Source organism: Micropterus salmoides, unplaced genomic scaffold (genome assembly GCF_014851395.1).
Source record: "Micropterus salmoides isolate LMB-PRFRI ecotype aquatic unplaced genomic scaffold, ASM1485139v1 Ms_hic_scaffold_17, whole genome shotgun sequence".
Lineage (NCBI taxonomy): Eukaryota > Metazoa > Chordata > Actinopteri > Centrarchiformes > Centrarchidae > Micropterus > Micropterus salmoides.
This window is the reverse complement of record NW_024040817.1, coordinates 12636619-12654415: the sequence shown is the minus strand read 5'-3', so window position 1 is coordinate 12654415 and position 17797 is coordinate 12636619. Positions and strand designations below refer to the sequence as shown.

Sequence of the window (17797 nt, the reverse complement as noted above, 5' to 3'; positions counted from 1 at the left end):
AGTGGTGCACAGGGCCTTAGAGCAGACAGAAACTGCTTTACATCTGACCCGTGGTTTACTTGAGAGATACTTGAGCACAGTGCCACCTGGACTGAGGCAGACTCCCTAAACGTCATCCTTGAGATAGACTCAGTTAAGGTGGATAGACACATGAGTTTGAACATTAGGTTTAACAAATTATTGTGCTATTTTGATGCAAGATTATTTACTTTTCCAGCTTCCAGTCTTTATCCTATGCTAAGCTAATTGATGCCTGGCTCCAGCTTAATTATGCACATAGGTGTGCTATCAATCTTCTCATCTAACTCCAGTCAATGCAGCGAATTAGTATTTTTCTCAACATTTAGAACTATTCCTTTAAAATATGCTAGATTTGGTTGCATTACATTTGCATTTTGCATGTAAATTTCATAGTTAGCATACTTGGAGATACCAAGTCTCATTTTCCTCCAATCCAAAGTTGCCATTTGTTTAGTTTTGTTGAGCATGAATGCAGCTTCCAGCACATTTATGAAGGCTAAAGGAAGAAATTAAAGTCACTGCAAGGAAATATCATGGGAAAACATGACAACACAGGATAGCTATGACATTCTTGGTTTAAAGGAAAAACATTAAAACAAGTAAGCATTTAAAACAAATTACACACTGCATGAGCTATGATTTCTAAATGATGCCAGGATAGGCCTTTAGTAGTTCTAAAGATCTTGCATGTTGCTGTGCAGGCTGCTCCTTTCCCCTTGAGTCTCTGTCTGTTCTGCTAATGACTAAAGGAGGCATTATGCAAATGGAAGGGAATCTAATCTGAAGTTAACAGCGTCTGAGTGCTCTGTGGCAGGGATCAAAGCTGTCTGCATATTCCAGCTATGGTCCAGCAACAAACCTCGGGGCAGATGGGTCATGAAGACCTCTGATAGCCACTGGCCCTGGGGTGTAACAGGGACAAGAGAGTTGGAAAGTATTTATTAGGCCTGCGAGACTAAGAAAGTGCTGCTGATAGCAGAGGAAAATCCCTGGAGGGGTCCCAGTAAACGTCAGCAAAAGGAGAAGCTAAGATGTTAAATGAATGTTTGATTTCTTTAAGTTATTGCAGGAATTGGGTTACGATTGTTCAGCTGGCCCACCAATGGTACATGAGCCTGTAAAAGTAGTCGAGTCAATAAATCATCCAACAGCCAGTCTTATCTTTTTTCCCTTCTCTCTTTACTCTCTGTTTGGGAATTCCATATCTGTCATAAGAAACGGGAACATAGAACTGAATTGTAAATTGTTGCACTGGGAATAGTATCAGTTTAAATGCAACAAGGCTCTGATTTACTGATTTATCTGAGCTGCAGAAAAGATTATAGATGCCAAATGCCACAGGGGAATATTTGACATCAGTGCATCAATCATTTGTTAGGGAGATTCTTCATTCAGGTAATAAGCAGTAGTGGGAACAATGCATTTTTTGCCTTCATCAGAGTTTGATGTAAAGGAAAAACATAGACTCCAGGTGTTGATAGAGGCAGTGTGAAAGCATAAATGAATATATGGTTAAATATCAAGAAGAACAACTGCATTTGGTGAAATATCAGTTAGAAATATAAAACTATTATAACAGTTTCACCTTTTAAAATAATAGAATTTGAAAATGCATTTTTAGGTCTATTAGTTATTCCATTTTTATAGCATAATTCACATAATGACAAATTGCTGTGAATGTGGGCGAGTGTTTCTTAGAAAAGTTACAAAATGGATGTCTAAAGATATATAAGGCAGAATAAAGCATGACTGCCACCTGTTGGAAAGAAAAAGTAAAATGTTACAAAGAAATCACCCTAAAACAGTCATCTGTTCATCTAGAGCTTAGTTTGCTTTTTCTACAAACACACCCTACTTGCCTCCATAAATCATGTCAAACTAACATAAGTAAACGAACAACATAATCAACTTTTCATCCCTCTAAATCCAATAAAATCTGTTCATCACAAAATAATTTGAAGTGCAGTATAATGGTTGAGTGTTTGAGTAAGAGAATGCATTTACGATCAGTGAATGCGTGCACACATGCACACATGCACACAAACACACACAAACAAAGCTATGAACTATGTCATAGCTTTAGGGACTTAAGTCCCAGACACCCTGTCTTGAGAGGGCTCATCACTCAGCAGCCTAGGGGGCTATGCTGCTGGGTGTGTGTTGTAAATGTGGGGCTATTGGTGACATTTACGTTTTGTGCAAGTATGTATGCGTGCGTGTGCATGTACATAGGAAGTGTGTGTGTTTGTTTGTATAGAAAAGAGCCTGTGGTCTTCTGTGTCTATGTGTTGGGGTGGGGAAGTCATTGCTTTGTTGAGGGATTTATGGTTAAATGTCCTTTCTATGCATGCACATACACAAACCTTATATCATATTTGAAATACACCTGTGTGTGTGTGTGTGTGTGTGTCTCTGTGTGTGTGTGTGTGTGGTCAGAGTCAGTCTCTGCCGCAGGGCAGGAAATATCTACCTACAGTTCACCTGCTCATGTTGTTTATTAGAGGAAGCACCTGCATTATTGAGGGATTTACTGATACTTCACAAATACACCTACGTACACTGCAGGCCTTAAGTATTAGGACAGTTTGTGTTGGCTCTGTACACATTGAATTTGAAGAGGAAAAATGACTTTGCGGTTAAAGCGCTGACTCCAGCTCTAATTTCAGAGTGTTTACATCCACAGCTGATGAACTTTGTAGAAATTGTAGCCATTTATACCTCTGCCCCAAGGGCAAAATGAATCCTACATGGTTCACCCAGTATAGTTGTGAACACCTTCAAATGGCCTTAAATGTTAAACCTGCAATAATTAGAGGAAACAAACTGTGAATACACAACAGTGACATATTATGACCTTTTAAGTTGATATTGCAAACTTGTTAACAAACAGTTGCTTATTTACACATCCAGTAGAAAGGAAGCAAAAGTAGGAATCATTTGGAGTCGTAATTCTGGCCATCTCTCCTTTTAATAGTTTTATTTTAGGTCTCCACCAACTACCTTTACTATGTTTACCAGTTAGTCGCTAGGTTTGTCTTTCTGCCACTTGGTGCTGGGCAGGTTGTGTGTTGGAGTTCAGGACCAAAACACTGAAACACACCACCGTATAATAATTCAGAACTGCACTGTATATCCAACCAGTCCAAACAGGCATAAACAAAAACTACAAAATGTATTAATATAAAGTTAATCTGATAAATAAATTTATTAATAAATAAAAATCATCTTTCAAAAAATAAGTTTTTCAGATGTTGTGAAATCTGGCCCGACTTTCTTATTATCAGTGTAGATCATTTGATATATAATTTACGGTATTAAATTATTACAAAACATTGTGTTAATTCATTCAAATAATTCATCCAATATCAACAATAACAGACCACTAAATCCAGTGTAGTCTGCTGAGTTGAGGTCAGAGTGGCTACAGAGGATTAGGTTGTCACTGTTAAGTCCAATAATGATTTATTTTCTAGGTTTTAGCAGTACAAGTCCAAATGCACTCCCTTACACTCGCTCTCTCTCTCTCACACACACACATACACACACCCTATTTCCCCTCATGTCCCAGCAGAAGGAAACTGCTTTTCTCTAGACCCTTGAGGGACAGGTTGGTCTCTGGTTTGTTTACGAATGTTGTTGTTAGGCTGCCTGTGTCCTATCTAACCTTCCATGATCCGAGCTGGATTGTTGGACACAAACCAGACTGTATGAGTGGGAACAAACAGGGATATATGAGGACAGAGGGTTTTTGTCTGTGTCAGTTTACGTTTGTGTAACGTGTGTGTGTGTGTGTGTGTGTGTGTGTGTGTGTGTGTGTGTGTGTGTGTGAGAGAGAGTGTGTGAGTGTGTGTGAGATAATTGAGGTGATTTTGTCCATTATGCCTCTTAACCACTAGATAGCACTAGAGCATTCAATATAAAAACATGTTCAAGACATGTTTCTCCATACACACATCCTTTACATAAGGAAACATGCACAGATAAGGAGGACATATAGAGCGCAAGCTCAAGATGTCAGCAACATATGGAAAGTCTGATGTTTAATCCTGTCAATATGGTGCCTATCAGATGGTTTTGAATTTGCATTCAGTTTTGGAGGAGGACAAATACACATCACATTAAAATGCAGGATAAAGGAAAAAGCATCTGCATATTAAAAGCTTTTTTGTGTGTTTGATTTTCCCAAGGGCGCTAGGTAAGTGGGTGAAAACACTGTAGTGATGCTTGGAGGAGAGATGCATTTTATTTACCTGTTTCTGTGGCACAATAGGCGAGAGAATAAATCTATACCCCTCCCCCCTCCAGCAATGTGATTGTGAATAAAACTAGCTATTTTACTTTTTAGAAGGAACATAATAGTCTAATGTTACACCCTTGTATTGCTGCTGTATAGTGACCTTGGCCTCCTCTATTATGGGTTTTATAAATGTCAAACCTGAAACGTGATATCTGAATAGCTGAGTGAAAGTTAATGTGAACTTGCTTCACCATACACACACCCTTTGGGCCCATTATTTCAGTGTGAAACATAAAGCATCGACAGCAGGCTCACAGTAAGGTGACAGTAGTGAATTTCATGTGTTTTTTGCATTGTTGCTGGAGCTTGGAGACATAGCAGTACAACCATTAAAACAGCGCCATTATCATGTATCTAAACAGATATATTTATATTTATATGTGTGTGTGTCTTATTTTATTCCTGCAATACAGGAAAAGACTACACATAATAGTCTACTAAGCCTTTTCATAACAGAATTTAAGTAGCTTTAGTTACTCTGCTCCATGATACACAATAGTATGCTGCCCTACAAAAGCAAAAACACAGGCAGTGAAGTTGAAAACTGGTTTTACCTGGCAAACTGCTGACACTATAGAATGGTTGTAATGCCTTAATTTGATGCCTTTTAGGCTGATTATTTTAACTCTAAAAGTCATGTCACAGAACCCACATGATAACTATTAAATACAGATTCTGCATGTTTGGATGATCTTCAGGGAATGCTAGAAAATGGAGTATCTACAAACAAAATGTATACTTTTAGCTTTCTTTGTCCATTTTAACAAGTTTGTTTAAGAAAATAAACATTTCTCGTTTACAGTCCATAGGAATTTAATTCATCTAGGCTTTGTTTGCTAGGTGTCTGTCTCATACTGTCAGTATTTATATTGAATTCAATATAATGAATTCATTTACAATTTAATACATTTAAGTATGTGATTTAAAGGATGATTAACTACACCAAATTGCATGAATTTCACTAGTGTGAAAAGCTGAGATAAGAGATAGCTGGGTTCCCTATCATAAGTGGATTTAGATACTTTCTCATGAAGTTCTGTGAAATAACTTACTGAATGGCCAAAATGTCAGTTCATCGAGACTGATATAAACTTTTTAACAAGTATTTAGCAGTTTAGCTAAGGTCAGCTGGAACTATTCTCCCCTCCTAGCTTTTGCTTGATATAGCACGTTAGCTGGGCTGTGTCTCTGTGGCAGAAAGAGCAGTCAGTGCAACAGAGCATAGTTTTTAGCTGTGCTACAGCATATTTGAAAAGCTGTTTTCATAGAAATTATACATTTCTATGGCAAATTGGTCTCAATTGTGACCAGTATGGTACTTTACAGTTTTTTACTATTGCTATGACAATTTTTCAATACTTTTAACAATTTTGCTGAACTCTTAACACAGTTTCCACAACATCTGTCTGTGTAGGCTATACAATTAACTAATTTCTTGTTGCTTTGACACAAAATGCATACATTTTCGACAAATTTAAAATGCTTGAACTTCTTTTACACACAAGCTCTACCAAGATCAAAACAATGGATTTTTACTGCCAAATTTACAAAAGCTTCTACACTGTATGTCAGAACAGATAACATTATCAGGCATGTGACTGGCAAAGGGCAAAAAAGTAGGAAAAAATACTGAGACCGCCCCACACCCCGATTAAACTGGCGGTGGCTCTATTATAGCATATGGATGGTAAAGCAGGACCCATGACAGTAACTTATTTGGTGGATGTGTTGCAGTGGGAATCAAAGACAAGTGTCTAATCCTTCGCCACCTCTCTATAATAATTATTATTTTGTATTCATTTTTTAACTTCAACAGCTAAATGTGCAACATGCAGCATGAAATAATTGATTCTATAATTAAATAATATAACTACTAACTTTCAAATTAGTTTAGTAGAAGTTAATAGATTCTTTGTAATGAATAAGAGACAGCAGCAAAGGTTGTTGCCTGTTTAAGACCTGGTGGCATAACTGTTAAAGATAAAGTTATATTCTTCAGGAAACTCAGATCAAACAGCCACATCGGTCTCTGTCTATTGATAGACTGTAGGAAAAAGTTTTTACATTTCATCTCTGTCAGCGGGCGGGCGTGTGCATGAGAACGACCGCAACAGTTTCACGGGATCGCGCCAGTTACACAGAAGCCATTGCCATGGTTACCTTGCGGAGCGCTTGTTTGCCTGTCTGTTGATGAGGAGCACAGAGTGACCCCGCGGATCAAAGCCATCTGAAAAGGCCTTATAATCCCTGTCACAACCATTCACAAGAAATTCATTTATAACGTGCCAAAACCTTTAACATAAGGACATAAAGACTTAAAAAACAACCATTCATACAGCAAAGTGTATATAGGCTATATGATTTATCAATCGACAACAAAGCCAAAATAAACATTAGACATAGCCTATAACAAGCAATAATCAAATCATACCCAATTTATCCAATCCTTATTGTCAACCCAGTGTTGGGCAAGTTACTCAGAAATAATATAGCTATTACCTAGTTTCTTAGCATATAGGCTACTCCTTAAAAAGGTAATATTAGCTACTCTAGCCTACTTATTACTGGGTACTGGGTGATATAACGCCACACTCTCCCGATGAGTCCAAGCATCACTGGCAGCAGCAGCCGGAGTTTCTTTCTGAGTTTCACATTGCTGTTTTGCTTTAGTTGATGCTTCAATTAGCCTAAGTCAATGTAGAATTGTTTGCCGTTAAAAGCTTTTTGCTGTTCACACAAAGTTTACAACGGACGACAATGTTCTTTCCATCTTAGACTGTGACACAATAATGGCAACGTTACTTACAGCTGTCGAAAATACCTCTCCTCCCTGTTCCCCTGTCTTCCTTTTTGACTAATAGCTGCTCCTGTAACCCCCCCCCCACAGATCTGCATGATTCACGTGGGTCCGATTTTCAGGTTGGAATTCCGGATTAAGCCGGAAAAATCACATCCCTGCATTATGTTCTAAACCTAACTTATAGTCTAAAGTCAAAGTGAAAAGCTTTTCATATTGTGACTTAAAACAAATATATGTCCCCCTTATTTTATTCCATTGCTACTGAGAAACAGCTGATTGGAGGTATGCAAATATATCAATCACAGCTGATTCCCATATAGGAAACATACTCAGGTGTGAAGGTTCTTTCAATTGCATGACCATATGGTATAAAAGAGGACCTCTTTGGGCTGATCTTGTGTGGAAAAGAAACAAAGAAAGTAAGTAAAATGCTTACACGAGGGAGAGGAAGACGAGTGCTAGGACAAGGGAGAGTAGTTGGACAAGGGCAAGGGAGAGGAATGCCCTGACGAGGACAAGGTAGAGGTGGAGGAGTCAGAATGCGTGGTGGTGCTCAAAGAAGGGCCAGAGCTATGGTAACTGATGAAATAAGAGCAACTATAGACCATGTCATAAACCATGGGCTACCATACAGAGAGGCTGGTGAACGAGTGCAGCCAAATCTCAGGCGGGACACAGTGGCATCTATTGTCCGGACATTGAGAATCCAACAGGTAGGATATTGTCTAAGGGCTCCTCCTACTGCAAAGTTTAAATAATTTTACCATGTAATGCAGTGACTGTATACCTCCGGTCCTAATACGTAACTATATTTTGTCTCTCTAAGGATTCAACGGCTACCTCCCTCAGGGGGCAGAGGAAAGCTCCTAAATGAAGAACAGGAACTTGCTATTGTCAACATGGTGATTGCTGACAATGAAATAAAACTGAAGGACATTCAGTCCAGAGTTGTAGAGGACAACCTTGTCTTTGGGAACATTGCAGCAATCAGCATAACATCCATTTCTCGGACTCTAGCTAAACACAAAGTCCGAATGAAACAACTACACAAAGTTCCTTTTGAAAGGAACGGTGAGCACATCAAGGAACTCCGTCGCCAATACGTCCAGGTAAGGTTATGCAATACAGTCATTACTGTACTATACGTAGTGTGTTTTGCAGTAAACTACTCTATAAACCTGAAGTACAGTAAGACATACAGTAGGTATACAGCAAAGCATTTACACACACCATGTCTGATTACATTCAGAGAGTCATGAAGCTGGAGGCCAATCAAGTCCCACATGAAATGATCTACGTTGACTAGGCTGGCTTTAACTTGGTGAAAAAGCGTCGGCGCGGAAGAAACATAATTGGCAAATGGCCACAGTTACCGTCCCAGGCCAGAGAGGAGCCAACTTCACCATGTGCGCTGCAATCTCAAACAACGGTCCACTCCTGTATAAATGTGTGACCTGTATGAAAGACAGGTGCTAGAGGCAGAAAGGGGACAGGTGGGAGACCACTTGCCAATATATGTGATCACATGGGACAATGTGGCATTCCACCATTCCCATGCAGTCACAGCCTGGTTTGATGCCCATCCGAGGATGATGTCCCTTTTCCTTGCCCCTTACTCCCCTTTCCTCAACCCCATTGAGGAGTTTTTCTCAGCCTGGAGATGGAGGGTTTATGACCATTGTCCACAGGACCAAATGTCCCTCCTGGATGCAATGTATGCTGCATGCCAAGACATCACAGCTGAACACTGCCAGGGGTGGATAAGGCATGCCAAAAGATTCTTCCCAAGATGCCTTGAGAGAAGATATCAGGTGTGATGTGGATGAGAATAGGTGGCCAAATGCAGAATGACATTTTTTTCTGTGGCATATTCTGTTTGAATATTTTGTGTTGTCTAATACTGCAATATAATACAGTAATACTGTAATTTTTGTCATGTTGCAAATAGAGCCTTTACTGCAACAATTCTGTCTTTGTCTTCTTTTTTTTATAAACCATACATTCTATAAAGCTACTCTGAGATGGGTCATTCATCTTTTGTATTGAATTTCTGCAGCAAAGGAAACAAAATGCATGCATTTACTAAACTCACCAAAACAAAAATTTAGAGAGGCTTCAAATGACACTGCAGTGCAAAGCATGATCTATGATCAATACAATATAGTGTCTATTCTATAAGGAGCAGACCTGACACGTATAAAATATGCAGTTTCTGTAATTCCACCTGATATTAGTGTTTTTATGACATTGGGCTATGATTGACTAAATGTTCCTGTTGGAAGAGAACATGTGTTAGTGTTTTGGAAGAATTTGTTGATTTTGGTAATAAAAAAACTTAACAATAACAAACTTCTGTTTGCAATTATCCAAATTGGCAATCTAAAACTTTAATGTAACTTCAGTAGATGGAGTAGATAAGTAAATATGGACTGTCCAAATTCTTCCCCAACATTCAACTTTATAAAGTCCACCTAATAAGTTTGGAACAGGGTGGAGAGAAAATGAAGAGACTTGTGTATAAACATGCATTATGCACATTCCCAACATTCAGACCCACTTGTTCCCCACTCGGCTCTGCCCCCAATTTTTTGTTTTGGACGTGAGATCCTGTGATGCTCTGCCAGTAGCACCTGGGCCCTCGAGCGATGCTCAAATATTTGAACTCAGGCATGGCCAAGTTGACTTAGCTTGGAGCGTGGCGTTGCCAGAGCTTTGATGGGTTGCTTGTGCCGAGCACGGGCTTTCAGGCAGGCTGCACTAGGCGCCTCTTGTGCCTCCCTCCATCTTGTGTCTGGTGGGCTTGAAAACAGACAGGCTGGGCTGAGGGGCAGACAGCCACATGAGTGAGGACTGAGGTTTTCCCCACCATCAGAGACAGACACTGGTGCAGGACTTCTGCTATCCTCAGTTGTTGACTGGCAGAGATCAAAGTGTACTGGTCGACAAGTTTCGTGGGTAGCAGAGAAGGTGGGTTCCTTCAAGGTAACTGAGGAGGAATAGTTTAGCCTCCATTTTCAAAGACTGTGGTAGGTCATTACACCCCAGAACAGTGGCTTAGTTTGTCCCAGCTTTTTATACGATGACCAGTTCTAATGAATACTAGCAGAACTTACAAAGATGATTCTTTACACAGTTTCTTTACCTTACAGTCAATTCTGTGCAGTGTGGTTCAGATTAGAGCTATAAACGGTACTGTAGTGCATTCAAGTTTTGTTGAGCGGGTTCAATACCATTCAGATCATTTTTAAAAGACAGCAAATGTAAATTGAGTTAACTTTAACTGACCATGAGTTCAGATCAATACAGCACAGTGTATAGTACAGTAGTTCAAAAATCCATTCAGTGTGGTTCCCTTAACAATTACTTGATGAGTTCAAACCAGTTCAACAGATGGAAAACATGTATTGAACACAGTAGTTGTTCAATACGTAATGCTATATTTAGTAAAAGCTTCACCTCTGGCAAATCTACTGCCTTTAGATCCTTATTGCAGCCTTGTCAATTATTTTCCTTGTCAGAGGATTGTTGAGGCACATATCTGTGTTTGTTGTGGTCCCTAAAGTTGATATTTTTGTTTGCTTCTTACATCAAAGGTTTCAGCTTCATTATGGCATGTTATGATACATTAGGTGACAGGACCCCTTCCTGCTTTAACACTTGGATGGATAATTTCCATTTCGAGATAAGAGACAAATCAGGGTTTAATAAATGAATATTTGAAATACAAAGATAAACATTTTCTCCCACATGGCTTTTAGATAGCAGCGGAATGAAAAATGAGAATCAGGCAAACACATTTGACAGAGTAGATGTGAAAGCCTATAACGAAACGACAGAAAATAGCAATGATAATAGACCATAATACATCCCAGCAAAATCCCCTCAACAATAACAAGACAGAGAGTCTAGGCGAGCATAGCAGAGAGAATGAAATTCCATGAATACCTATGAAAGGGTTTGATTTTCTCAGAAAACCAAATCCATATTGCTCTGAGTGTATGTTAAATAGGATATGTTTGCACACCAAGGAAAGTCCCATGGTAGACTAGAACCCTGTTGTTTCCATGAGAAAGAGGAAACTGGGCCTACGCAGAGACATGGGAGCGCTGCATCCCACAGGCCTTTGTGAGCTGGAGGTCGTCCAACTGAGACGAGTTCTGACAATGAGAGATCTGCCCAACGATCAGCACGCATGTGACTTCCCATGGAGCAAAGGGAATGCTTCCCTTCTTCTCTTTCCTCTTTTGTTTCAGTTATCTCAGAGCAAAGTGTCAGTATGAAAAGGTCAGTCAGTCACTCACTCTTGCAGTCACAAATCGTCCTACCAGTATGAAGACATAGAACGCTCCTTCTTACCATTTACCTTTTTCTGTCTTTTTCCTTGCGTCACTTATTTTTATTTTTCCAGTAATGGCTGTCTAGCCTGTCACATATGATTTAAAGGAAATGTGGTGACATTTGGCTGCAGGGTGAGTTGAAGTTTCCACCTGTCCATCTGAAAATCAATTTTAACCTCAAGAGGATCTCCCATGTCGTCCTAATTTGCCTCTCCGCAGATAATCATGATGTGCAATACTATTTTTCCTCAGACAACCTTCTCCTTAATGCTTTATACAAATAATATTAAGCCAGAGTAAACAATGATAAGGTCAATTCGACAGCGCTGCCGTCTCTCACTACTTTTGATAAGAATCCAAAAGCTTTGACTTCCTCTTGAATCCTACCAAGCAGTGAAGAGACTGCACGTTTTAAATTACATGCGTCAGTGTATTACTACATATGTAATGTACATATGTGGATCTCTTCTGTTTTGCCATATGTCAAATGCCATTTCACATCACATCTTTTACACCCTGAAGGGACCCTGTTTATCCTTTTTGCTATAGGCTATTTAATGTGTATGGCAAAACTTAAAAAAACCACATCAGTATCAATCTTCTACAGTGTGGGGCACATTATGTGAAAAATGTAGTTGATTTCTTATTACATTACTCCACTATTGAATAGCGAAAGTAATCACTTTACTTTTGTTAGTCAGCTATGTCAAATGTGGCTTTATTTAAAACTTCCACACTTGGACATCTCAAAAAATAGAAAATTAAATCTTATGGTTTAACAAGGAGCTAGCTGGTTTGCTAACCATAAACAGCTAGCTTAATGTTAGTCCCGGTGAGTCCCATCCATAGTGACGATGTGGCAGGGTTCACACCCTCCAACTTTCAACAAAATGTAATTTCTGAATTTAGGCATACCAGTGTCTAACATTAATAAGTCTGTTAGCTTGGTTTTTCAGTATGTACAGGAAAAATTGAGGGAACAATCAAGTCTGGGGCTGTGTGGCAGTAAAGTTTAATTATTTATGTCAATGTAGCCGAATTCACAGCTGCACAGTTGCCTGCCGCACTCCTTACCAGATGTTGGCGGCCATGCGCTGTGTTGTTTGGCAACTGAAAACAAATAGAAGGAGATTTAGATGTTTTTATGTTGATCAGGTGTTTCACTATGGGCAGAGGTATCTACTAAAATGACTTGGAAACGCTAGTGGGGACACTTTCATACAATAAAAGTATAAAAGAGCCCAACACTGATCCTTTTAACATACATTTATAAGACAATCCCTGCAACACACAAGCGTTGTGGCATTTTTAAAAATCACTTCCAATATACAGCTCCCTGCTGAACAGTGCACTTCAGGGCATTTTGACTGACTTATTAGGTCCGTTTGGGCAGTAACCCTTGAGACATATTACAGTGGATGGACTGCTTCCACAGAATTGTAAGCACTTGATATGTCAATGCCAGCCACTGACAGACTCAGCGTAGGGATTAATTTCACCCTTTAAAGTTTGACTGGCATTAACAAAGTTTCATTAATTGTCCTTCATTGCAATTTAATTTTCATAAAACCGCACAACTCACGACTCAAACCATTAGTTCGATTACTCACCTTCCTATAACACAGCCCACATGCACACCCCCACACATACCCAAACATGCATACCCCTGCACGCCCGCACACACACATTGCTTTGTCCAGTTCCATGTCAGTTAATGTGTAATTAGAAGGAGCTTAATTTGCATTTTTAATTAAGCAGTGCATAATAGGGATAAAGGGCCCACATATTGGTGTGCTATTTAATGGTGTGGAGGCAATCAGAGAGATGACTGTTAATTACAGATACACAGTCTGATTGCTTTCTGCTATCTAATGAATTGTCTGCCAGGATAAATGGCTTTGATCTAATGGATGTGGTCCCAATGAACCCAGTGGACCACCAGCTTTAATAGCAGTTGAAGTTTACTCTTCTCCATTAGAGAAATCATTTGTAGACATTGAACAGATATACCGTTCATTTGCATGCTTATAACCTAATACTCTTCAATATGGAGGTATTAAAGTTTACTTAAGCTATTGATCGTAATGGTCATATAATAGAAAATAAATATTTCACACAGATTGAAAAAGTTAGTCAGTTATCTCTGAAAATGATTATTTTCATTATTTGAAACCGTCATGATGGGTTCATGGAGAAGATAAAATCCTCAACAAACTAGGTTGTACAGCATGTTATCCAATCATCTTTAACGGCAAAAGTATTTATACCTGTTGCGAATGGCCTCAATCAAAGGCGAGTGAAAAGCCAACATACTGTGTAAAGTGGCTGTGTGTTAGACGCAGATCTCAACACTTATTTTGCCATCAGAAAGGGAGTTTCAAACACTAGTTGGCGATCCAACAAGCACTTTGTCTGAAGCCATCAAACATGAATCTCCAACCCTCACATGAATCCCTTCACGTCACGGCCAACGCATCCTCCACACCTCCCGAGGGTATATCGCGTCTCTCTGCATCCTTGCATTGACTTGCCATGATGACAGGTGGGAGGGTAAGAGGGTAATGTAATTTCTTACTTAATCTTAATATCCATTAAATGAATGCACAGATTAATAACTGGTGTCAGAAAAATTTAGATATTATACAAAGTCTCCTCCTGTCAGCCTCCTACCAATCAGGCACACTGAAAGTCTGTTTACATTTTTTAATCATGATCTCAATACTCAGATCATTTAACTCATGCTTTGAAAACCAAACAGGAACCAAGTGCAGCATATGGCAGATATAGTATTTTCTGATAGCAGTTATTGGTCTGGGATGGCACTTTATATTACTTAATTGTTTTACATTTTCTTCAGAATTACAAATATTATTCTGAATGTCAGATATGCATATCCTGGAGAATTGCACAATTTATTAATCCAAGCACACAGTTTAGCAGTCCACACTAATTCACACCCTATTTCAACATCAATATTTTATCTTTACCGTGTGACCGCGGCAGGCTCTTTAGAAATGTGCTTTGTTTTAAAGGTAACAAACGACAGTAGTGGATGCATCTTTTCCTTTCATGTTTCATCTAAAAAGGTCTTTTGTATTCAGTGTAGTCATGGTCCAGACTTCAAATTTCCCACATTCAGCCATAAAAAAAACCCGTCACCTTGGAATTTCTCATAACCACTGTCGGCTGCTGTAGCTCATCTCCCGTAAGCTTTTTTGGGTGAAGATTATATTAAAACCAGAATAAAGGCGGAATCTTTTTTAGGCCATCTGCCCATCTGTTCTCTGTGAAACGAGAAGGGTCTTCTTTACTAAAAGCTCATCCTTTTCTCTCCATTTCCAGCATACAGCGATTTGCTCAATGACAATTCAGGAGACGATGACATAAGGCAAGATGACCTTACAAGGACACACAGTAAACACCTTTTTTGTACAGACAAATTTATTCACAGTGACAAGGTCAGGATGATCTGACACAGGATGTTGTGAATGTCATGTGTGGCTCATTCCACATTCATACACATTGTGGCTCATTTAGATAGCTGCAAGGTAACATTACCATCCAACAAGGACCTTGAGTGAGTCCAAAACAGCGCATTCAGCTGAGTCGGTGCTGCCCTTTGGCCCCTTTTACTGGCATTTCTCTTTTACAAACAAGTATGAGTAGTACTCACATGACAGACTAAATACACAGTACACACAGAAGTAAAACTTCGAACAAGCATATTCCTCTGCTCTTGTTAAAAATGCATGAGTGCTGGCATCCCATTTGGATAGTGGAAAGAGTGGTGAGGCAGTAGAGTGTGGGATGGGGGTGATGTGACATTGTAGAAAAAAAAAATTTCACTCTCAAATGCCTTCTTAAATAGCTCTGAGGGGGATGAAATATAATTAGGATCATGGAGGAAAGAAAGCCACAGACTTATTTGATTGAGGGAGAAAGAGATGCAATTAACATTAATGAGTGCAACAGGTGGGGTCACGCCCTAATCAGCCTTTGCCATGGTATATATGCGTCACTAGGGAGCGCTAAAGAAAGGCTGGATGAAAAGTTGATTTCTGTGAGAGAAGAACCAAGGATTTATAATTTAAACCTGGTAGAGATTTCATTCAGATGGTATTCATACAAAAATAAACCAGAAAGTTCAGTGATGTGATTAAAGGTTTTACTGGAAAAAAAAAAAAAAAAAAAAAAGGGTGTCAACAAATTTAACTCACTACAATAAAAGACCAAAAAAGTAGCAGTCAGATCACTACCATGCTAGGTGTTAATAAAGTGTTCTTCCATGATAAGACTGGTAATTTTATATTTTCTCATTGATGGCAAAGAGCTGCAACTAATTATTTTCATAGTCAACTAATCTTTTAATTTGATAAGTTGACTAGTCACGATTATTTGTCACCCCCTAACCCTAATTAAACTAATTAAATATCTTTCAAGTGAATTAGTGATGTCCATCACACAGCCTAACTAGCCAACGTTACCATTATGTGAACAAGGTTTACTATTCAGAATGAACACTAGCATCACCACCAGGGAGAAAATAGGGAAGAGGACAAGACAGCGTAGGCTCTCCTATGAGTCACTGATTTACTATGGCACTTAACGTGTGTGCTAACACAACTAAAAGAGCATTCTCTCAGCCAGCATCATCCATGAGACCTCAAAACCAAGAATGCAGAGAACTACAGAGAGGCTGTTCCAAGATAACAGCCAGGCCTCATCACCCAAAACAATACGCTCACAATCTGATAGTATAATTGTACAACAACAATTTAATGTCTATTCAGAATAAAACAGTCCACTTTCCTAATACTTCTGTTTTTTGTTTTTTTTACAAAGTGCTTATAAGTTATGAGCAGAGAATGTTCTGTAGGCTACATCATGAGCCAGATGTTTGAGTTACTTTAAAATAAACCATTTCTCAGATTGTAAAGACAGAACATGGAAACTCTTACAGTTGTGGCCTCTCCTCTGTCATTACTGCTCTGTGTAACTGGGACCAGAGGGCTCTGTGGGCGTGACCGGCAGGCACCGCTAACATTGCTGCCGCTTGTTGAGCTTCTCAAACCCGAAACACATTTGATTTGCCATCAATGTTCGTAAAACTGAAAATATTCAAATTCTACAGTTGATTTCTCTCAAACATGTATTTACTGATGAAATAGTGTACAAAACTTTGTAAAAACAAAAAGCCATTCTGCTGTTAGCCTTGTTCTCTGTTGCTTTCCACTTCTGCATGAATGCTTCTTCTGTAGTCTTACAGTTAAGTAGTCATATGAAGCAATCCTGCCCCCAGCACTTCCTGAAGTGTACTGCTGTTAGAAATGAACCAGAATGTTCATCATAAGAAGATTGCCATCTCTCCCTTAAACTGCCTCTAATGACGCATCGACAATGAAATTTCAGGTCAACAAATTTTTATAATCAACATTGTCGATTAATTGTTGCAGCTCTAACGGCAAATCCCATGAAAAGACCAAAACAATTAACAATTGATCCGAAGTATTGCCTGTCAAAGCTTGATATAGTTTATAGTAAATCTGGAAATTGTTCAAAGAGGGGAGTTAGTAACACAATCACTGTATTTTGCTAATGCAGAGAGCGTACCAGTAAGTTGTATTATGGGTTGTTTGTAGCTTTAATGTTGCTAGGTTAGCAAGGCAGTTTATAGTGTGTATTTTAGGCTACATTCACACTATTAAGTTTTTAATTTTAAAACAGCACTTTTGCTATGTTTATGCCTGCCATCCACAGAGCAATGATGAATCCAAACACCTAAAATTGATAAGTTTAAAAACACTGCTGACCCCATTTGCAATTAAAACTCTGGAATTGACAGGTGAAGAGGGAGCACTTTGAAAATAAAGACGCAGACACTTACATTTGGCTTCCTAATTTGGTAATATCAGTCATGGCATATCCATGATTTGTCAGGACATGACCCCTCTCCAGACGTAAACATACATCAGCCTGGACCACCTGTTGTGAATCAATTGAACAAATTACAAGCATTACCAACCCTGATGTGTTACATTCAGTGGTGGTTATGGCAGAGTTGAGCAAGTTGTTGGACCCAAATGCAGGACACGTAGGCTAGCGGGTAAAGTTCAGACGGTTTATTCAAGGCAACAAAAAGCGAGCACACTTACAAACTGAGTGGCTGATGACAAAGTCCAGAAACACAAAAGCTGTCCAAACAGAAATCCAATGGCGCAGGGAAACACGACAAGTAGGCCTACAACGAGGGATCATAACACACATAGAAATTAATGAAAGACAAGACAGAAACACCAGGTATATACACACACAGGGAGTAACGAGCAGGGCGGGAGCAACACA

The 17797-nt window shown here is 39.1% G+C and overlaps 1 long non-coding RNA gene across 2 annotated transcripts; it reads right to left on the bottom strand.

Moving 5' to 3' along the window:
• Positions 1–12443: 12443 nt before the first annotated feature.
• On the bottom strand, positions 12444–17774 carry LOC119906725. Of its 2 annotated transcripts, none has more exons than XR_005445016.1 (3): positions 17608–17774; positions 17340–17437; positions 12444–12565 (listed from the first exon to the last, which is right to left on the bottom strand). It is a non-coding gene; the product is annotated as an uncharacterized LOC119906725 (long non-coding RNA). The 2 variants fall into 2 exon arrangements; XR_005445015.1 differs by lacking the exon at positions 12444–12565 and adding an exon at positions 16589–16773.
• Positions 17775–17797: the final 23 nt, after the last annotated feature.